Source organism: Echiichthys vipera, assembly GCF_963691815.1.
Source record: "Echiichthys vipera genome assembly, chromosome: 18".
NCBI classification, from domain to species: Eukaryota; Metazoa; Chordata; class Actinopteri; order Perciformes; family Trachinidae; genus Echiichthys; species Echiichthys vipera.
The window spans coordinates 8,926,640-8,942,716 of NC_139843.1; the positions used below are offsets into that span (position 1 = coordinate 8,926,640).

The 16,077-nt window shown below is 42.9% G+C and overlaps 1 protein-coding gene across 4 annotated transcripts in view; it reads left to right on the forward strand.

Annotated features, from left to right (window-relative positions):
- ctbp2l (C-terminal binding protein 2, like) overlaps positions 1-16,077 on the forward strand; it is a 93,498-nt gene that overhangs the window by 21,895 nt on the left and 55,526 nt on the right. Inside the window, exon 2 of one of the 4 annotated variants that reach the window (XM_083932805.1) lies at positions 4,217-4,305. The exons of the other annotated variants lie outside the window; for them this stretch is intronic. The gene's annotated coding sequence lies outside the window, so the exon portion shown is untranslated. The remainder of the gene's footprint in view (positions 1-4,216; positions 4,306-16,077) is intronic. 4 annotated transcript variants of the gene reach the window in all.

Below are 16,077 nucleotides of genomic sequence, written 5' to 3' on the forward strand. Positions count from 1 at the left end.
TCACGTACTGTATTTTCTCAGCTATAATGGCTGGCAGAGAAACAAACCCACCTGCATTTTTTATTCGTGGAAACCTTTTTCTGCAAATATGAGATGATACTAAATATACTTGGATGTAAATGACAGCAGGGCCTCACCTTTTCAATTACTACTAATGCTGAAATGACTAGTTTATTGGTCATTTGTTTGTTGTTAATTGTAATTCATCGCGCAAAAATGCCAATCATTTGGTGGCTCCAGCTGCTCAAATAGAAGCATGTTTTTCTTTTTTCCATATATAATTATATATTTAATATCTTTGTTTGTTGGTTTGTGTTTTGAACTTTTGGCCAGAGACGAATAGGTATTGGAAAATGTCACACTGGGCTTCAATACAAAATTGCGTTAATGATTAATCAGTTATCAAAATAGTTGGCGATTGATATTCTGACGATCAACCGATCGATAAGTTGGCTAATCATTGCAGCTCTACTTGCAGCCCTAAACTCTGTATATCTCTGGCCGCTGATAGAGAGCAGCAGCTGCACACATGCAGTTTACTTCACCGCTTTGAACTTGAGGTGGAACAAAAGTCAGGCTTCATCAGTTGAGGGCATTTCATTTTGCGGCGTCACCCTCATGTCCCACCTGCTCTCATCCCGCCCAAATTAAGCCGTCTTATTCTTGTTTAGTCAGCTTGATGTTTGAGCTGTGTTTTTCACAACATCAGCATGCAGCACTTGAAAATCAGGACTCATGGGACTCTGTGTGTGCGTGTGTGCATGTGCGTGTGCGTGTGTGCGTGTGTGCGTGTGTGCGTGTGTGTGTGTGTGTGTGTGTGTGTGTGTGAACGAGAGGGAGAAATAGAGACTGCAGGGCTTTTCTCCAGTCAGTTGGAGTAGCCTGCATGTGTGTCATCTCCTGAGTGCAACACCAGCTTGGCCCACTTCTGCCTGACCGACTACACTCTGCGGCTCATCTGGGCTCTTCCCTCTTGTCTCTCTGTTTAATTTGCTCTCCGACTCTCTCTCTTCCCTGTGTGGGGTCCAGTTCTTGTGTCTCTTCTCAACAGTCAGAGCAGAATTACCAAAGCTCGCGAAGATGTAGAACGTCCCAGGTGAATCAGGCAGAAGGTATTGGCTCACAGCCAGTGTGTACGATGAATCACACAGGACCACCCAGCACACATTCACTCTCGTGGAGTTCATATTCACACCAGGGCATGCACACATACACATCTAGGTCAGAGAGTGTAGAAAGGAAGAAATGGTACCTTTAGCCTACATCATGGCAGCTCTGTTTCCACAGGCTGCAGGGGCTCTGAGACCTGTGCTAAACAATACTGTCTCCCCACTCATCTATAACTAAAACATTCACAGATGATACATTAAGCTTGACATGTAGGGAGGCTGTCAAACCTTTCAGCTCTTGTTTTTGACCGCATTCTGACTTACTGCCAAGGATGGAGATTGCAACAGCCTTGCAGAGTGCGTGCTTCAGAGAATACATGCTGTCAAATGTCATGTAGCCGGGTGATGTCAGTTTAAATCTCACGGTTTTTTAGTATGAGATTTTAAAAGGGCTAAGCTGAGTAGATAACACACGTTGCCATATGATGAATGCATATGTAGTCACTCTCTGAAGTTCTGTTTTTGATCTACCAACTTCTGAAGGAAGTATCTGGCTATTTAGCTGCTAGATGTGTTCTATATTCTACTATGTTCACTAGCTAGTTACTAACTGTGTCTTTTTGCTGTTTGCTGCTGAGCTAATAATGAACAGTGGGTTTCTAGAGCTTTTTCTCTGAAAGTATTTCTATGAGAGCGTTGAGAGTGAACCAAAACAGTAAAGTTTCGAGCCCCACAGCTAAACAATTAAATCTGTGAAGCAGAGGGGAAGTACAGATTTAGGTGACAATTCTCTGTAGGTTCATCACTACAGATGATCATTATCTATATTTTTCACTTCACATTTATTAAAAAAAACTCATATATCGTATACATTCTTATACTGTGTGTTAAGTATTATTTGGTGTTAAAGGAAAAGTACAACATTTCAGGATATATATGACCACGATATCCGTTTAAATATAATGCCACAGTCATTGGTTAGTTTAGCTTAGAATAGGGACTGTAAAGGCACAGTCTGAAGTTAACGAATTCTGCTCCCCGTCACCTCTGAATCTTGCAAATTAATACCTCATTTGTTTAATGACGCACAACATAGACAACAACTGGTTACAATTTTAGGTCCCACTCATTCTTGGCTGTGAGCGGTGACTTCCTGGAGTCCGTCATCACTGTTACTGTGACTGTCACTGTCTTAATAAGTTAAAAGAAATTAATTCATCAGATTTTTACTATCTAACATTTCAAAAACAAAAAAAGACCAACGCGGTTTGACTTTTTTAAAATTTCCCCACAGCTATGTTACCAAACAAGAAACAAAGACAGGTAAGCTAACTGTCTCCTAGGCTGGCTGTAGCTTCATGTTTATTCTACTGACATTAGAATTGTGACGAGCTTTCTCACCAATCTCAGTAAGAAAAGAAAAAAAAAGCCCTTAAATATGGTTTCACACTGCCTCATGGCAACCGCCCTGACAACCGCCTTCTTTCAAAAAGGTTTCCCTAAAAAGCAAAGTGTTTTTTAAAATGGGTCCTGCCGCCCAGCAGTTATCAGCAGAAGTTTAGCGAATTGTGTGCATGTTTGTGTGGGCGGCAACCACATCATACCCCTGCCACCGTCATCAACAGCTTCTCCTTTGCTGCCTCCCCTCATTGAAATGACAGGAGGATGCAATGTATTCGAGAGGTTGTAACATAAAGTTACATAAAAAGTTTAATTTTGCCATCATGGCCAATAATAGGGTATCATGAAAAATATAATGCCTGGAGATGGCATTAGCAGGCAGTTCACACTCAGCTCACACACATCACTGGGTAACTAGGAGAGAGTGTCAGAATGATGGAGACTATATGGACACACCATCATCATCTTTGTTTTGTGTGTATATGTGCTTGTACATGCATTGCCTCTGTCCAGGGCCGTCCCTGCACCCGTGGCCAGAAATGTCACTCTAGGCTCATTATGCCATTAGCTGCCTCAAGCCTCAGTCCATTTGCTGGGCAGGGAGTGTGACGGAGCCCTTTCACAGAGTCACCCCTCCTGCTGGAGGCCGGTCAGCTGAGAGCTGTGTGTGTCTGTGTGACTAGAGAGAGAGATAGAGAAAGAGAGCATTCACCTCAAACTCAAAGAATGTATTTGACACTAATCATGATTTAGCAACGGATGTGAGCTGTGCTATGTATTATAATTGCTCCATATATATATGATTTGCACTGCTCCACATTGTCTGTTGTAATATTTCTGCACTGACAATGTGCAGATCAAGAAGATAGATTCATTGTTTGCTCTGCTACTAAGCAGTAAAAGTATACCCTCTAAGCATAGCATACCAAACCTCCTAAATCAAATCTAATGAGGTATCCGTCCGTCATTTTTACATACACATACAGTCTCACAGAGGTGATGTTCAGGCACCACTTCATATCTCAGTGCAGGAGGGGTTAATCCATCAGAAGCAAGTGTTCCTGTGTAGCTGAACTACAGTATATTCCCCAGGCCTTTCCCTCCCATCCATCGCCTGAAGAGGACGACCAGCTTATTTCTCTGCATATTAAAATCTGCCTTGAGAGGTGGCAGGCATTGCCTCAGGAGGATGGGGATTGCAGGAGGAAAAGAAAAAGTGGGAAGACAGAAACCAGAGTGGAGATAAGGGGGGTGAGGTTTTTTTTCTTAAATAAATGATTAACTAAATACATCCCCCATTCCTGTCCATTTTGAAAGAAGGGCCAGCTTTGATCTCTCGGGCCCTTTGAAATGATCTGAGGAATGGGAGAGAGGGATGTGAGGGAGGGGCAGGGAGAGACAGGGACAGGAAATGCCACACCTCCCTGCCTTTTGAGGTGATACATCACAGGTATAGATACAGAGAGGGGAGCAGTTGAGAGGTATGGGGCGGTGAAGGGGGAAGTTTGCACAGTTAAGTTTGATTATAACTGAGGCGCTGGGAGTTGTTGTGCAGCAGTGGCTGTGTGGTAAAGTGAGCTGTTTGAAGGCCTTGCTGAGGATATGCCTGGGGATAGATTAGCTTCCCTTTAACCCCAAGATCAATGGGGTGGTGGATGTCTCCTCCCCACTCCAATAGCAAATTGGACTTCCCTTTCTCATTGCAGGAGGCTGAAATACTGCTGGATGTAAATCCCATATCTTACTGGCTCTACAATGCCGGGTGGCCCCTGTAAAGAGCATGTTGCCGGCTGAGGTGAGAAGGCACTCTGACATTCTCCTCTACATATGTCCGTATTTCTCCTCCTTGCAGCCATTTGGTTTTCTTTACTTTCACAGCTGTGCTCAATGACTAACCACAGTGGCATCAACTCTTCAGATGTTTGCTGTATTTGGTCGGCTTACTTGGTCTGTCCTCTCCGTTTTAAACCCCTTTTTTTAAACTCAATTCATATTCAGAGAGTTTAGGTTGTTTTTGTTGCGACTCACCTCACTGGACTGGCTTGAAGCTCACTGTTTAGCCGCTTGCAGACTGCATTCAGCAACACCGCGGACATGCTGACGAACGGCACAAATGCATGTTCGTTTGCTGCCGTTAATTGTGTGAACACTGGTATGTCCTTGTATTTGTTGTGCGCCGTAGCGTTAAAGGCAACTGAGATTCCTACTGTAACTGCAGATTTGATGCAGTGATTTAGACTGATGACTTATAGTTGGATATCTCTGCTGTGGATTGAATTTCTATGCTATATGCTTTATGTATCTAGTTTGAAATACTCAAATACATTCGTTATGATTGAATTGCAAGTTTGACTCATTGATGTGGTTTAGCAAGTGGAAATTGAAATGGCAAATATCTGGAGATACATTACGTGTCATGATGTAGGGGTTGGTTATGATTCAGTATATTGCAACTTTTTAGATCAAATTTTATGAAAACTGTCATAGCATAAAGCACACATCACCACAATGGAGGGGAAGTGGAAATGGATGAAGATACACTGCTGTCTAGCCGTTGATGGTTTTAATAAAATAAAATGAACTGCTCTCATGCCAGTTTTTCCCTCGCCAAAACCAATGGATTCCTTGGGTAATCTGGTTTCATATGATACCAGTACCTAGGGCTGTGACGGTATGTATTTTTTTTGCCACAGTATGGTGGTTAACATGAGGGGATTAAGCTATAAGCAGTGGAAAACGTCACAGAGCACTATAGGCTCAATCATGCAGTGTAAAGTACCAGGCTTAAGCTGCAGCGCTATGTCCATGTCCACAGAGAACAGAAAAATGTCTGGCTGGGTCCTCCCCTTCCCTACCGTATTCTATATTCAATTGAAACTATCATCACCGTGGTAGCGTGACATCACCACTATTGCGGTTATCGCCACAACCCTACCAGTACCTTCACTCTAGCTTAGAAATGGAGCAGGCGGTCCTGCGATTCTTAGAGGGTTGATTAAAAATCAATAGTTTTTTTTTTGAGAATCAATATTTTCTTTCACCCCTACAGATCACACATTTAACTTGGAGCTTATAGTTTTAAAAATGTTGGAACCCATGGACACGGACCATAAAAACATTATTCCAGTGTTAATTGTTATTATGCAAAGATCTATTGTTATATGGACACTAATCACTTTTATCTTGGAAGATAAAAAGATTTATTTTGAACTTGTGTTTACATAAATGTATCGAATCAAATGGGATTCGGGCTAATTAACTAAGCCGTCCATCTAAAAGAGAGTTACAGAGAGAGAGGGAGACAGAATGAACTACTGGAACTTGCTGTGATACTATCATGTTATTATGTTAGATTATTATTTTAGATTGATCTAATAATAGCTGTGCAAAAACACCAGCAGCCACACCCAAAAGCAGAATAGCTACCATGTACAGCAACTTACTTTTATCACCTCTTCAAGAAATATTCTTTGTTTAATCAATATCTCTCCAAAACTCCAGCTCATTAGATGCAAAGAGGTGTTTTGCATCAATGGCATAGTGTCCTTGTTGTTTTTGTCAGATTGGAAACTTGGGTACTTTACTAAAGCCACCTGATACTTTTAATTTAACAGCATGTCAGTTATTCTGGAACATCGGCTTAGCACTTTTGTTCCCATGAGGCTGCCGGATCCTCACTTTCATTAAAGTTGTTTGGAGAGTCTCTCAGCTTCGTTGCCTCATAAAACAAACTGCTATGATGAAAATAACTTAAAACCACACAACCCAGTGCTACCCCTCTGTTTTATTAGTACATGCACACAGAGGCAGAGACACACATGCACGACAAAATGCTGCGTTTGTTGGGGTTCTAATGAGTCCCAGTAGCAGCGGTTTGATTTTTCCCTCCTAATTTGACATGCTTCACTTGGGCTGGGTCCCTCTCGCTCCGCAGACCTCAAATCCTCCATGCAGAGGCCTAATGAATCTTCTCAAGTACACAAACAAAGGACAAACAAAACAACCAGAAAACACTCGCTTCCTTGAGCTTCTAATTGTCCCAAACATGTCAATCAATCACTGCAGCTTGCCTGAATCCACTTTTTCTACTGACAAAGGAGTTATTAGTCGCCCATGAGAACATATCAATCTTCAGATTGCAGGGTATTACACTCATGTATTGGGTTACATCTACAACTGGCAGAGTTTCCTTTCATTTTGCTCCAGCAGCGTGAGAACATTGGCCGTTGTACTTTCTGTTTAGGAAGGTGACATGAAGAACAATGAGTTGAGGCTGGCAAGTCTCCTAGGCCTCTCCATGTTGAGTTTCAGCAGTAATTGAATCGGGGATTTCGCTGCCCACAAAAGACGGTGTGAGTGAATTGTCTCTGATAGTTTATAGGGTAATAAAGTCCCTCCACACCAACACCTGCCAGCTGCGTTCGGCTTTGACCAAAACAGTCTATTTAATACCTCCCGCTGTGCACCTGCAGCCCACCCGTCACGGTCAGCACACAGCTCAATCACACCATCAACACAGCCAATAGACGGTATCTCTCTCCGTGTCTCCTGGACGCTTTTAAAAATTATAATGGGGTAATTAAAATCTTGACTCAATTAGCCCATTGTTGACCTTGTTTGCAGGTTAGGATGCTGTATCTATGGCCAAATGCAATAACTGCAGCCATTTTCTCTTATCTGATCTCATCTGTTTGCCTCAGCCGCTGGCAAGCATTTGCTGTTGTAAATGTGCTTTTCCTGGACTTCTTCCTGTTCTCTTCACAGCAGCTCGCTCCTTTTTCAAAACAACTTCTGTCTCTGTTGAAAGGAACCGCTAAGTGGGTGAAGAGTAGGTGGACAAATGGATTAATCGGCGATCAAATCTCATGATTGTATTTATCACAAAGAGCCTTTTATACATTGCAGTCAGTGTTTACTTAAGCCAGATGTGAAGCTTTGAGCTTCAGTCAGTCTGTAATGTGCAAATGTGAAAAACATTGCACGGAATAATGTTAATTACATCTCCGACAAAACTGTGCACTTTTAAAAAGCTATTATTGGGCGAGCATGCATCTTCTCTCAGCTTTTGCGGCCAGCTTTCGGTATTATAAAGGAATTGTGCATTTATTGGAGTCAGCAGTTTTTGGCGCTGCAATCTCATTACATTTACAGTGAAGGGATGAGAGCAACAAAAAAAAATTAATTGGAGGCATGCGACAGTTAGGACAGGAGCCTGGGCAAGGGCAGAATAAATCAGAGGTCAGTTTGACAGCTTTATGGCTCTGTGGAGAGAGAAGTGGTTAACTTTAATGGGAGGAGATAGTAATGTTGAGTTACTTTATTTTCCCCTCTTCCTCCACATGCCACGCACACGTACTCACTCCATCCCCTTCCCCCTCATCAGCTGAGGCACACAGCCCCTCACCCCTGAACTATTTTGACTCTGCTTGATATATAGAGTTAATTCAGCCCTCTTTGGGCAATAATTCATGCGTTTCATGCATTCAATGTCGTGCAGACTCAGCGCGGGGTGGAATTGTTAATTTTCTACGCAGAGATTGTGGCCTCCCTCCCTCCCCACACACACACACACACACAAACACACACCCACCCACCTACCTCTGTCCTGCCTGTCACCTACACACTGTCCCCACCCCCTACTCGTCCGTACTCCTCTCCTCCTCCTTGTCCTCCTTTACCCTCTTGTATTTCTTTCCCATTACTTTTGAAGTTAATTTGGCTAAAAGAGTGTCCACTCCCAGCAGTATTTCCTGCAGCATCAGGTTTCCTCTTTAAAAAAAACAAAAAACGCTTGAGCTTGGTTGTTGCCACTACGACAGCCAAAGTCCTCATCTTTCTCCCCACCCCTAAACTGGACTCCCACCTTGTGGCCTTTCGGTCACATCCTGCCCTCAACCCCCATCCCCAAGTTCACTAAGGTCATCCCCACAAGGGGTCGACCCCCCCAACCTTCCCGCTGACTTAAGCCTTGTGCTGTTATAATTGGGGAGGGAAACGCTGGCTAGTAAAGCAACCAGTGAAGTGGCTTCTGCGGGGTAATGGGGCCCTGCTCTCCATGCACTTCATTTAATCTGGGCAGACCTCTGTGTGTGGTGAGTGGGGGTGGTGTGTGTGTTCTGGGATTGTTGTATGCTTGTGGGAGCAGATGGGTGGGGGTCACACCTCAGAAGACATTATGAGTTCTAATGGCATATTCTACCGTATAGTGTTGACAAAAGTGACTGGAAATGTGGGGCTCCAACTAAGCATTATTTTCATTACTAATTAATCTGTTGTTACTTTCAGTTTAATTGTTCAGTCTCTAAATGTCAAATATGTGCAACACAAGATGGCAGAGATCAAGGTGATGTCTTAAACTTGCATGCTTTGTCCAACCATGAGCACAACCATCCATTATCCAAGGATATTCCATCTACTATGATATTAAAGTAAGACAAGCTAAAGCTGGAAACAGTGAATGTTTGGTTCTTGCTTGATTTAAACAACGAACCGGAAAATTAGGAACCACTGAAATAATCTGACTATAAGTGTATACAAATGAAAACAAACTATAGTCATAGACATTTGACCCTGACAATTCAATCTAGAATTACAAGTGTAACTCAAGCAGAAACGTCTAATTACCTTAATAACACACTTTTGCATATTTGCAACTTGTGTTCAAAGACAAAGCATCACTTTGCAAACGCTGCTGTTTCCTGCAGTGTTTCAGAGGCATTGGCTCAGACCAGCCAGCCACAGATAAACAGAGAAAATAATTTCCCCTCAGGCTTTGAACACAACAAGTATAAAGTTAAAGCCGTCACCTTAACTCTCACATGGAAACTATCTCAAGCAGAAGTTAGTGGAGAGAGGGAGAGAGAGAGGAAAAAACAGATATTACTTCTGTTTGCGGTCTGGCAGAGTTGCAGAGCACATTGTTTTCATTTATTTATTTTATTTCACTTGGCGAGGTAGAGGTGAGTTTAGTTCTTTCTTTTTTTTTATTTAAGCAGTGGGAGGAAAAAAAGGAGGTCACATTTGTAGGTAATGCTGTGGGAGTGTGCTGATACGAATACCAGGGCTTTGTGTCAGGAGACATTTTGTGGCCGGCAAGAGAGAAACCTAGCGCTGTGACAGGGGCTTTTCTCTTCTTTAAAAGGCGCAGCGACCCCCGTGACCTACTGAGTTGAAATGGAGGCCACCACCGATTCTCATGCCCTGATTGAGGGGGGAAAAAAGTTTCTGAAAGCAGCTGTTTCATAAATGAAAACAAAAACAGAGGAGGCTATCTGATTTTTTTAGAAACTGTAAACATTTTGTTTGTGTATTATGTGTGCGCCGTTTGTTTCAGGAATGTCGGGAGGGTCAGTCGCCACCGCTCAGACAACACAACTGACCCAGACCCTGAGGCAGTCAGTGTGTCTTCAGTGTGGATACAATCCCATGATTCATCCTTTTTCATGGCATTTCCTCCTCCGTTGTGTAGGGTTATGTACTGCCAGGGCCTGGGAGGAGTTTCTCATTGAGCGGCTTCTGCATTCACATACACATCTTTATGTAACTTATTCACACAAGACCATGGTCCTCATGCATTTAAATGGCGTATCTAGTGGAGCACTGATATTATACAACACTTGCAGAACTACCAAGATATAGCTGATGACATGATATTAATATTAATGTTTTTTATTAGCTTCCTTTGATGTTGAGATTGTTGATAAAATGGTGCTTTGATTGGTCTTTAAGAGGCGGCGCCAAGCTGTTACAGATGGCAGCTTGTAGAGCAAAGATTGCAGAGCTCCAGTCAGTGCATGTAAGTGCTTTAACGATTAGTTGATTAAACGATTAATAACCAATTCTTTATATAGCTTGATGAGTGCTTCTCAAATGTTTCTCCTTTATATTTGATTTAAAATTGAATATCTTTGCTTTTTGGACCATTGATTGGACAAAACAAGTCTCTGGGAACATGATAAGCATTTTGACTATTTTTTTAAACACTGATTAAATTATTAATCAGTTAATCAGAAAAAAAATATCGCTTAATTAACTGTTAATGAAAATCGCCAATATTTGCAGTCCCAGTGCATGTCAGCTGTTTAGGAAAGGTCTCCTAGAGAACCACTTGACATATAAACGGTTGACAAATTATTTGACAACATGAATAAATTAGTTAGAAACAACAATGAACATGTGTGCATACTTGCACGATACATTAAGCAATCTGCATCCTTTCTTCCTCTGTGGCATGTATAAAAATGCCCAGTTAATCTCAGTTTTGGATCAAGAGGTTTTTTTTTGTGTGTTTTTATCCTATGATCTAACATTTCTTCCCTGACGGGAGCAGTGTCTTGCAGGTGGACAATGCCTCTATCTGCACGGGTAACTGAAATGTTTGAAGTATGATAATGAGGTTAATGGAGTTGAGATGATGAATGATGATGAATGGTGTTGCTCCATCAAGTAGAGTGCAGTGACTTGGAGAATCTATAACAAAGGAGCTTTGGAGCTGTTCTGGAGGCAAATGGTGGTGCAAAACCTTATGGGTCACCCATCTGTATATATAACTTTAGTTGTTGCATAAATATCATCCAAAAAATAAATCAACCCCAACCGGCGTCCCTCTGCTGCATGTCTCCCCCTCTCTCTCACCCCATTTCCCGTCTTTCCTGTATAATAAACGCTTGGAAAACTGCCAGAAAATAATCTTAAAAAATAAATAAATGAATTTATGAGTATGACTGTGAATAGCATCATGTAGAGCTAATGGTGTAAAAAGTGATTTAAGTTTCACACATATGCCCCCAATTTGTTTCCCCCAGGTTCAGAGAAATGCAGGAGCAGCAAAAACACAGTGGCCACATTTGTTTGAGTGAATTACCCCGGCTGCATGCTTGATGATCTCCAAAAAGAAAGAAAAAACACTCACAAAGAGGGAGGAAAAAAACCTCTCAGTCTAGCTGTTAAATACATACTAGCAGATTTTTTCAATTTCAGCAAAGAGGAGGGATGTGCTCCATATTTTGAAAGAGAGGTTGCGTCCCTGCTCTAATCAATTCAGGTAGGGCAGCATTATCAGTGGAGCTGCCACCAGAGCCGCACTGCACAATAACTCAAGGAGGGCATTTGAGAAGTGTGTGAGTTTGATCCTGTGCCAGGGTGATGAATAGCTGTTTTTTTTCCTTTTGTTGCCCATCAGCACTTTTATTCTGCAGTTAATCCGCCAGACCCACACTGTAATTTTTCACCTTGCTGTGGGTTTGTGTATTTGTGTGTGTGTTTCTATATCTTGCTGTCAATGGAAGGGCTCTTGCTCTCATATAAACACAAGCACCTGAATCCGCCCCACCCTGCTGGCACTGGAGGTTGATTTAAAGGTGTGTGTGCACTGATAGGATTGACATCTCGTGAAAAGCTTGTGAGGAGTGGGGAGCCTTATATAATATATCATGAGAACCCGGTGGGGGTAGACGCTTGTTACCGGGGTGTGTCAGGTGTTAAAAGGATGTCGTGTTGTTGTAGATAATGCAGCTTACCCACTTGATTTACTACACCGGTGGAGATGAGGCTCTTGGACCTCCTCCTGCTGAAACCACGTCTACACTGAGATTAGTTATTACAGAGAGAAAGTACCAAAAAAGGTACCGCTGGGTACCGAATTCCAGGTTCTGGTAACGGTTCAAATGTGAATGGCACCCAATCCTGCTAGTGTGTCTGCAGGTCGTTTTCACACGTAGGGCACACACGGGCATTTTCAGAATCAGTGGTTTTTGTGTCCAAATTGTTTTTTTTTTTCCTGAATACATCCAGCTTGTATCGCATCTTTTACAGTAGACAGATTACAGGTCGATTGCACAAACAATTGGTTAATGAAGTATAAGTGGAATGGCTTGAAATTCCGTTTGCAGCTTAACACCCGAACATAATGTCCCCACCTCCTCCTCTTTCTTGTCCTCCTCTTGCTTCTCACCGCAGCACTGATTAGGGAGTTGGGGGTCCTTGTGGTCATATTTTAATCCTGAGCACTTTGAGCCCCTCCTCAGCCTCACGCTCGCCACGTCTCTTCGTGGTGGAGGGGCTAGCATTCCTCCAGAGAGCTGTTCTACATACGGCGGACAAGGAGCACAGCTTCGCGCGAAAGCCTGCTGAGACTCCACACCATTTATCTCTCAGCTGCAAGGTTGGGCCAGAACTAATTGACTGAGAGAGAGATGTGTGTGTGTCAGTGTGTGTGTGTCAGTGTGTGTGTGTCTCTGTGTGTGTGTCTCTGTGTGTGTGTGTGTGTGTGTGTGTGTGTGTGTGTGTGTGTGTGTGTGTGTGTGTGTGTGTGTGTGTGTGTGTGTGTGTGTGTGTGTGTGTGTGTGTGTGTGTGTGTGTGTGTGTGTGTGTGTGTGTGTGTGTGTGTGTGTGTGTGTGTGTGTGTGTGTGTGTGTGTGTGTGTGTGTGTGTGTGTGTGTGTGTGTGTGTGTGTGTCAGTCCTACTCCCTGGAAGCATGGCGCATTAGTAGAGCCTGAGATGATAGGATGTGGTAAAGAGAGAGAGAGGGGCCAACCTTGTGTTGTGAGCCCATCAGAGGGGGCTTGGATAAAAAGCTCTCCTGTAAAGTCAGTTATTGGCTGCGGCTCTCCAAAATTCGGCCAGTTAAACTGTGCTCAGGGAGCAGAAAAACCACACAGCCGATGCTGCATTTAAAGCAAAGTTCTGGGTGTATTTTTTTGTACTTTCAGCCATCATTTATCATTGATGATAAGTCGTGTACTCATCAAAATAACTGCTTAGTGAGTGCACCCGAAAAACTATGTGTGCCCTGCCCATAACTACAATTAGTATGGCAGGTCTAATTTGAACCAGGACAACCATCTGTAAACAGCAATCACTCTCATTAGCCATTCAAACTAACGTCAAATTAGTATGGCTAACCTGGGTGTTGTTCATTCTCATTACTCATGTTTTCTGCCCAGTCTGACTCCTTTTCAGCGATGTTGTCACGTTCCCATACTTCAACAATTAACTTGGTGAGTACACTGTTATCATTACCGATAGGATCCATGGCTAAAACTACAGAAATTAGACAAACTGAAATGATTATATTTAAGTGTTCCTGCCTGTGTGAATCCCCATCCTTGTGTGGTGCAGCACAGACCTCATGCTCTTTCGCTGAGTTCCTCTCACCACTCTGCTCTGGACTTTATCAACACATTGTTTAACTTGGCCTCCTACCAATGTAAGCCCAAGTACAGCACGGAGTTGGCTGTCTCACCGTCCACAGGGAGTGGGCTGAGCGAGCGTGCGTGCGTGCGTGTGTGTGTGTGTGTGCGCGCGCATATTCTGGGGGGTGTGGAAGCACCTCATTCTCCTGGACCAGGAAGCTTTGAATCACGCTGGCTCTTCCTGGAAGGACCCAGAGGGAGCTGGGCTGAGCCGGCTGTCTGAGTCGGAGCCTGGCCTCTCGCTGACACCAAGCTGGTCGCGAGTGCAGTTCTTACCTCACCCTCGCAAACCAGGCCACGCCTTCCCTCTGCTTACCAGGTTGGCACGCTGCAGGCATTTTCCTGTACTGGGAAGTGTTTTCTGCCTTGGCTGCGGCTGTGGCTTGCACTAATAACCTCAGCCTCTGGAACTTTGAGAAACAAGAGTTTATCGATCGGATGTAAATAGCACAAGGTGGGCTACAGTAGCTTAGATTTCAAGTGCTGCCTTGTTTTTATGTTGCAAAAGTAAATGTTCATTACTGATGCCACTAGCTCAACAATTCTGCAGTTTGAAGGCATTCAGTTTGGCATACTTGCCCAAGTTAAATATAATTGTGTCAAGCTGTCACCTGCCTACGCTGTCACAGGCCTTGTTTAGTTCATGGAAATCACACTCTACCCCTGCCTGAGGTGCTAAGGATCTGGGCATGTAAGCTGATATTAATAGTAAAGCTGGGCTGGTGCTGCAGGGTGTCCACACCTTCCTGTTTTCTCTTTCTTTGTTTTGGCCGGGCGCTGACAGATTTACCTCTGGAGGAACTCCAGCATCTGAAAGGGAAAAATGGCCCCCATTGTTCAGAGCGGGCTCTAGTGGAAAGAAAACAGTGGCTTTTTTGATGAAGGGGGCATGGGGGGGGGGTAGTAATAATGGATTGCGATATCAATAGTATAAACAACTTTGTCATTGAGACCTGTGTTTGTTATTTCTAAAGGACATTTAGAGCATCGAGGTATTTTGCCAGAGAAGTGTACCTCTTTGGTCGAATGTGTAATGTCTTAGAAGTTCTACATGCTTGGAAGAGATCCTCGTCTTTGAACAGGCTTGCTGAGCTCTGGCTTTTGATAGGAATCAACCGTAAGTGGCATGGATATTGCTGTGCGTTTTCCTGCTGCACCCTGTCAGATAACTTTTAACAGTTGTCTCTCCTCACAGCCAAACCCCACTGGGAAATTAAGTCAGGAGAAGTACCTGCTGAAGTTATCCAACTCCATCTCAAAGCGAGAGCTTTGTGTTTTTAAAGTCTTGGCAAGGATTACCCCAGAACTTGCATTGAGGCATTGCATCGAAATTCAAAGAGGTTATAGCTTCACCTGGGAAAGATAAATACAGACTTCAGAGCTGCATTGTATTTGACAAACTCATTGAAGGATTTCATCTAAAGCTTTCCCTGGATAAGATATAATTTGTGATCTTACTAAAAAAAATAACCAGTAAGATAATCTTAGTCTTTCTAAACGTCCAATAGAGATACAAATATCCTGCCTCTGAGATGTCTGTACTTCAACTAAAAAAACCCAACATTTCATCACTCAGTCAGCATGGAGATGAGACAATGACTCAAAGCACTGTTTTTCCAAAAATATGCACACTGTCCAAATATTTTTGGAGTTCATTCCATCTGATGGTTGATCAAATCCCTGTGGCAGTGTCAGCGTGCTTTCTGTATTTTTGCCACATACTGAAAATGTGGTTAGATTGGCTGTGAAATATTGTTGTACAGTAAAAGGATTTATGGTTACATCATGCAATTCAAACAGATCAAAATCAAAAGACTATTCCCATCTAATCCTAGCTCATCTTAAGATCTTAAAACTACGAGTCATATTACTCAAGTGTTATGTTAAAAACCAGCTGTCGTCATAATTAGTCGACATGTCGAAATCAACTCAGACGCTATCCAAGCCCAAACAATCCCCTAGATTCTTTTTTCTAATAGAACATGTCCACACGTTTGTGATCAGGATCTGCATCTGATTAACGGAGTGATACACATGATTAATTCACTGACTATGTTTACGTGCACAAACCTGACATACAGTTTGCAATGTGCTTCAGCTGCGAATGTCTGCAGATGCTGTAGAGTCACTCTGCTTTAATAAGTCAAAAAGCTCTAAATGTCTCATCAGCACCAGAAACCATTATGAACCCTCGCTTAATATAACTCAGCATTGATCTTTTTCTTTCCTGAGGATAGCAGAACAGCCAGCTGCGAAATACAACCATCGCCTGTTATTGTTTTGTAGTGAATTGGAAACAGTAGTATGGATTTTCTGGATTTATCCATCGCTTCAATGTTTCATTGAAGATTGTAGGCCTACATTAAACTAATCC